The sequence below is a fragment of the Plectropomus leopardus genome, chromosome 19 (assembly GCF_008729295.1).
Source record: "Plectropomus leopardus isolate mb chromosome 19, YSFRI_Pleo_2.0, whole genome shotgun sequence".
In the NCBI taxonomy this organism is placed as follows: domain Eukaryota; kingdom Metazoa; phylum Chordata; class Actinopteri; order Perciformes; family Serranidae; genus Plectropomus; species Plectropomus leopardus.
In genome coordinates this window covers 6,226,826-6,233,053 of record NC_056481.1, presented here as the reverse complement: position 1 = coordinate 6,233,053, position 6,228 = coordinate 6,226,826, and positions in this window count along the sequence as shown.

Here is a 6,228-nt window from a genome sequence, read left to right as displayed (position 1 = left end):
CCCTGTAAAACTACAAAACAATAATTTGTGTAAAGGTTATTCCAAAACTTCAAATACACAGGTTATAAAAAATGACGATATCTTAAGTAGCACAATTAATTGAAATATAATAAAAAATCATAATTTTGCCAACTGCAATATCCAAATCACAAGAACTGCAGTTTTTTTTATACAGGTAAAAAGTGTGCGTTTTGGTGCTACAGAGATGCCCCAGCCCTTAAACCATATTCCACACATAAGAAAACATGCTCTACCTAAATAATGGCAATATGATTTCTTGATTTCTTGGGTGGTGATGCACAAATAAATTAATATATACTGTATGTAGAGACTACTTTTAGCATTAAAGTAGGTCTATGACAAATATCTTCTTTAAACTTTCATATGGCACCAGGAAAATACCAACACCCTACAGCACCAGGATTTTACTTTTGAAAGACTATGCGCAAAACTAAGTAAGCCAACTTTAATGTGGAGAATAGTTACATGAGCACAGAAAATATACTGCACAGAGCTGATGCTAATGCAATCACACACCAAGCTATAAGCACAGCAGAGAATGGGGAGGACAATTAACCTCCATGACAAAACTGCATTAGACACAATTGCTTTTATCAAATGATTCACCGGAGTTGGAAATCACTTGCATATATGACTTACATTACTGAGATAGATAAACCTTAGCCCAGCAGCCCACCTCATATACAGCAGCAGTGCAAAATACATTAGCTGTGCGGTAAATTATGTACATGAAAATCACAAAAATGCATTGCTTGAAACAGGCAGATGGAGTGTTGATAAGCAGGAGAGGACCATACGTTTGCAAAAAGTTTGGAAAGCAGGAAACACCAAGTCAGCAGTAAATCACAAGAAAAATAATAAAGCAATAACACATATAAAACACTGCTTTCATCCTGGAACATCTAAAAGTCTGTGAAGAGACTGTGCATGTTACTATTTGGCATGCATGTGCAACAAGCTGAGCTGAATTTCCAGTCAGAAGGTACCATTTACTGGGAAATAGTTAAGCAAATGAGCCAGTCACCAGTTTAAAAAAACTAAAGCCAAAATGCAAGCACATTAAAATCTAGCTGGTCTGCAGGGAGCTAAAATGAAACTCCCCAAACAACCAAGAAATATGTCCCAAATCAGCCCACAACACTGAAACAATATTATTCATATTTCATCCCTTCAATGAACATCAATTAAGCCCAATAATACAGAAAACAGCGAACAAAACACGAGCTCGTCCACTAAACCAAACGAATTCAGAGCCACACAAGCGCAGAAATTATCAGTAAGCAGTCAAATTACTTCGAAAATACTGCAGAAATACCAAAAATCAGAGCCAAAACACAAACTCTCATCATGCATGTTAGCAACCACTTAGCATTTAGCTTACCTTGGTCCCAGGCTTCTCCTGCTCCATCTTCGATTAGCTTCCTCCTTCTTCACCTGTGAGGCCCATGGCTGGTGTGACCGAAGGCTGAAGAAGTTTTCTGGATCCGAGCAGCAGCAGCGGTGTCAAAAACGTCCGTGTTTCCTCCACAAAATCGTCCTGAGGTGATACAATCTGACAGTTTGTAGCTAGCTTGCTAATGAAATGCTAAATTAGCTACTCGCGAGCGGTCCAACGTCCAACGACGAACTGCAGCTTCAAACCGGAGGGGGCGGGGCTTCCGACAACAAGCGCCATGACGTTTCCTTTCAGGTGTGTCACTCAATTAAAGGGTCAGTGCACCAAAATGACACAACATATTTTCTCACTTAATTCTACTGGTGTTAAGACATGTAGATGGTTTAATTTTTTTATTTATTTATTTATTTATTTATTTATTTATTTATTTATTTATTTATTTATGTATTATCACACAAACACACTGTTTTTAAAGTCACATGCATTGAAATGCATAGCTCCAGTCAATGATCATGTTTAGAGCAAGAAATAATTAACTTCATGGCAACTTTAAAAAAATGTTTTTGTGACAGGAAGGGGGGTTATAATTTAAGAGCACAGTGTTCTCCACATTTTCAATTACATCTCAAGTTAAAAAGACAGATAAAAAGATACAATTAAAATAGTTTATTATTATTACTAAATAATAACAATAATAATAAGAATTTAAAATATGACAATAATTAAAATAGGGAAAAAGGAGTGTTTAATAAATTAATATAAAAAATTTTTTTTTATCAAATGTAGCATTCTGTATTTATTTTATCATTTATGTTTGTTTTTTTATCTATAACTGGTAAAGGTTTTTCCTGTTACTGAGAATGATTTTTCGTTCGGGGTGGGATGGATGAAGTTTTTTTAGAATTTTTGTTCTGTTTATTCCAAATGAAAAAAAAAGACAGTAAACATAATTTGACAAAAAAAAGTTTTATTTTCAATTACCCAGGTTTTAGGATCTCTGTCTCCTCCACCAGATACAGGTGAGTTGATTGTAGTGGTCCCAGCATAAAAAGAAACAAAAAAAAACGTAATGTGCGGTTTTACTGGTACAATTTATGTCACAGCTTTAATCAATTTCTTTCATTAAAAATTGTCATGCCATTTAAAAGTAGCATACATTAAAATGCTTAAATTTGAGGGTGTATTTTTACATTTAACCAATAAAACTCCAGCAGACAATCAATAAAATAAAAGTCAAAAACAAGAGGTTTTGGTAAAATATATACTTTTTTATTTATTTCTTCATACAAAGAAATATTTTGAATGTTCAGTATTTAATCATCTAGAAACATCTGTTCCATTTTGCTTTTTGCATTGTGTAAAATTAATTCCTTTGATGTACATACCACAAAATACTTGATTTACATGTCTTTTTCATTTTTGTACATACAGATCTGCTAGTCTAGATACATATTATATGTGGGTAAGACAAACATTTTTTAACATTTTTTAGATTTCAAAACAGGTTGAATAAAACTCAACCATAACCAATGCAGCAACATGGAGCAAGCCCATGGGTGCAAGTTGTTGTTTTCTTTTTTCAGATATTCCCTCAGTTACATGAACTTGACCAGAATTCAAATGCAGTTCTCCATCAGTTACAGGGGAAAATGTCAGACTTTCCTTCCAGGATGTGACAGCTTGCTAAAAGAGGTCATCATAAATGCTTTTTTAGAATCAAACATTGCACTAAGGAGAGAAGAGGAGATGGAGGCTTTCTCATGAACTCTCACGAGGAGAATCATGGCTCAGGCAGAGTGAAACTCAAAAGGATAGCACTACAAAAAACAAAACAAAAAAACAAGCCTCCATCTCCCCTGCTACCAAACATTGGTTTGAGGCTAAACCAGGCTGCTGGTTTCAACTGGAAAATAAGAGAAATAGTTGAATTGGGGTTTTTCTCTGTCTTAATGACAGGAGCAGGCTAACTGTGTTGGATTGGAAAGTTAAAGGGATAGTTCAGATTTTTTTGAAGTGGGGTTGTATGATGTACTAATCTGTAGACAGCATTTTATATTTAGGAGAAGTCGTTCGGCACAGCTCTAGTTTGGAGAAACAGGCTGAGGTACTGACAGAGACGCTAACCAAGCTATGGGGGCCAGCGACAAAACGTATTTCAGCCACCTTAAGAACATCCCACCTTAAAAAAAACAATATCAGGTTAAATGTATGTTATATTGAGAGTACTCCCATTGCTTTGCCTTAATGTTAGACTGTGATTTCCAACTGCAAATGAAGCCAATATATCACTCTTTTTAAGACCAGACTCCATTGAGAAAAATAGTGATTTAACATTGCTTTAACACAGGAGCCCCTGGTCTACTGCTGCCTCGATCAGGTATTTTGTTTGGGTTTTTGTGGGACTTTGGTGTTTAAAAGGTTTAGTTTGGATTCACCAAAGTCACACAATAACACAAACTAAGTCACTAATCAAGGCAGCAGTAGACCAGCAGCTCCTGTATTCAGCAAGCTTAAAATAATGTTTTTTTCAATGGAGTCTGGTGGCTTTGACAAAAGCATAGATGGGGAACTGAAGTTGCTTCCTGTTTGACTGGGCTGTCTGACAAAAACATAAGGCAGTGAAAATATAGCATAAACGTAAAATTACATTTTTGTTTTTAGGTGGTACTTTTAATAGTTGGTTTAAATATATTTTGATTTTCTTTTTTAAAAAATGGTTTCTTTCACAGCAGTACATTGCTTCGCTTCTGTGAACTCCAGCCTGCATCTCCAAAGTGGGAGCGTGCCAACTGACATCTACTGTATGTGATAAACTCACTATGGATCCATATAGCCCCAATTCAAAAATCAAAACTATACTTTTAAAGAGGCACAACATTTCCTTAACTTCAAAAGGAAAGAGGGACAATCAAATGTAACTTTTACCTAAAACCGAGTGACTATCTGGCCTTTAAAATTGATTCCTTTGTTGTGAGGATAGGTTGTGTACATTCAGTCTGGGCCCTGCTTAAACACACAAAGCCCTCCTCTGGATGCTAATAAATCCCGTCCCATTATCCCTGCATTTTCATAATGGCCACCACATTGAGCATGCATAGCATAGCCGAGCACAGCATAGCATGGCCGCCTCCCTGTGCCCTTATAATAGCGTGCCACCCGCTGCAAAGAGACGCGGGATAACACATCAAAGAATGATAACTCTCTCCCTCTTGCATATCAAGAATTCAAGTAGAAAGACACAAACAAAGAAGCGATGCAGGGGGGGGAAAAGCAGAGATCAAGCTGTGTGATATCAACCCAAGGGTTTTTTTTTTGGCAACAAGTAGAGAGTTGTGATTTGTGTGAGGATGAGTGAATAAGGCATAAAGTATATAGGCCATGGACGATGGCACATGAGGTTTTCTGACGACACTAGAGAGGTTACACACCCCCGCCTGAGGCATTTCGTGCTGTGCTGAGAGTGCTTCACAAAAAAACCTTTCCTTTTTCTTTGATCTCTTTAGTTTGGGATCTAAGATGGGGCCTGGTGGACTTCTGTTTGAAGAAGCGCTGTTTCAGTGAGGCGAAGCCAAGTTGTTGTTCGTCTGTCATCTTTTCTCTATCTTTATGCTCAAATTCTGACAGATATGCCTCTGCTACCTCACGCAAAGATTTTTCCCTCTCACTGGAAAAACAAGGCACACACTCCCCCCTGACCCTCAGTGCTCCTCCAGCTCCGCTCTCAACAAATCAAATGCCTCTCAAGGAAATTTGATTGAGACTTTGTGTGACCTTTGAACCAAGCGCATGGGGCACAAGCCTGGCTCTCAGCCAACACAGCTTCTAATGGGGAGTTAGAGAGCGGAGGCTCGATTGATCTGCCTGTTACCTTTACCCGATTAGCATAATGTTAACATGGACCCTTATGTGGTCCGGGATGGGGTTTACCGTTTGATGGATGGGTCATTCATTAGAGTGGGCAGCAGGAGCACGGAGAATGAAAGGGCAGCTGTATACTTTAAGCATGAGTGACACAATGAAGATCAATTAGGTCTATTGATCTAACTGTTATTGAGTGGAAAGGGACATGAGATCTGCAGCTCAGGCCGATGCCAGTGCAGGAAAACTGGATTGTAAAAAAACTTAACATGGAGGTCTGAGCTGCAGTGAAACAGACACTCAGAATGACATGGTTTAAAGGTCCAGTGTGTAGGATTTAGAGGGATATATTGGTAGAAATTGATTATATAATAAGTATGTTTTCTTTAGAGTATAATCACCTGAAAATGTTAATTCTTTTTCGTTACCTTAGAATGCGACATTTATATCTACATAGAGAGTGGGTCCTTGGGTACAGAATCACCGTATTTCTACGGTAGCCCAGAATGGACAAACCAAAACACTAGCACTAGACAGGGCCTTTCGAATTTTTGAGTTGGCCACTGCAGTTAGCAGCCCTTCCATGAGAAGCCAAACAGCATTAGAAAAACACTGATTTTTAATGTAAAACAAATTAATTCAGTGATTTTACTGATTTAAATCACCCAGCCCATTTGTTTTGCAGGGAAAGAGATTTCTGCAGATAATTCGGCTCCCGGTAAAAACTTCCTGAACGACTAGATCTTAAACTATCAGAGAAAAAAGGTGAGCGCCCATTGGTGGCCCTTTGTCAACATACTAACAGTGTTGGGAAAACACTGATTTTTAACATAAAACTGTTTAAATCACTGGGTCTGTTTGTTTTGGGGAAGAAGAGACTCCAAATCTTACACACTGTTCCTTTAAAATGGATGAACTTAAAATCATAATACATACATAAATGAGGATGGATA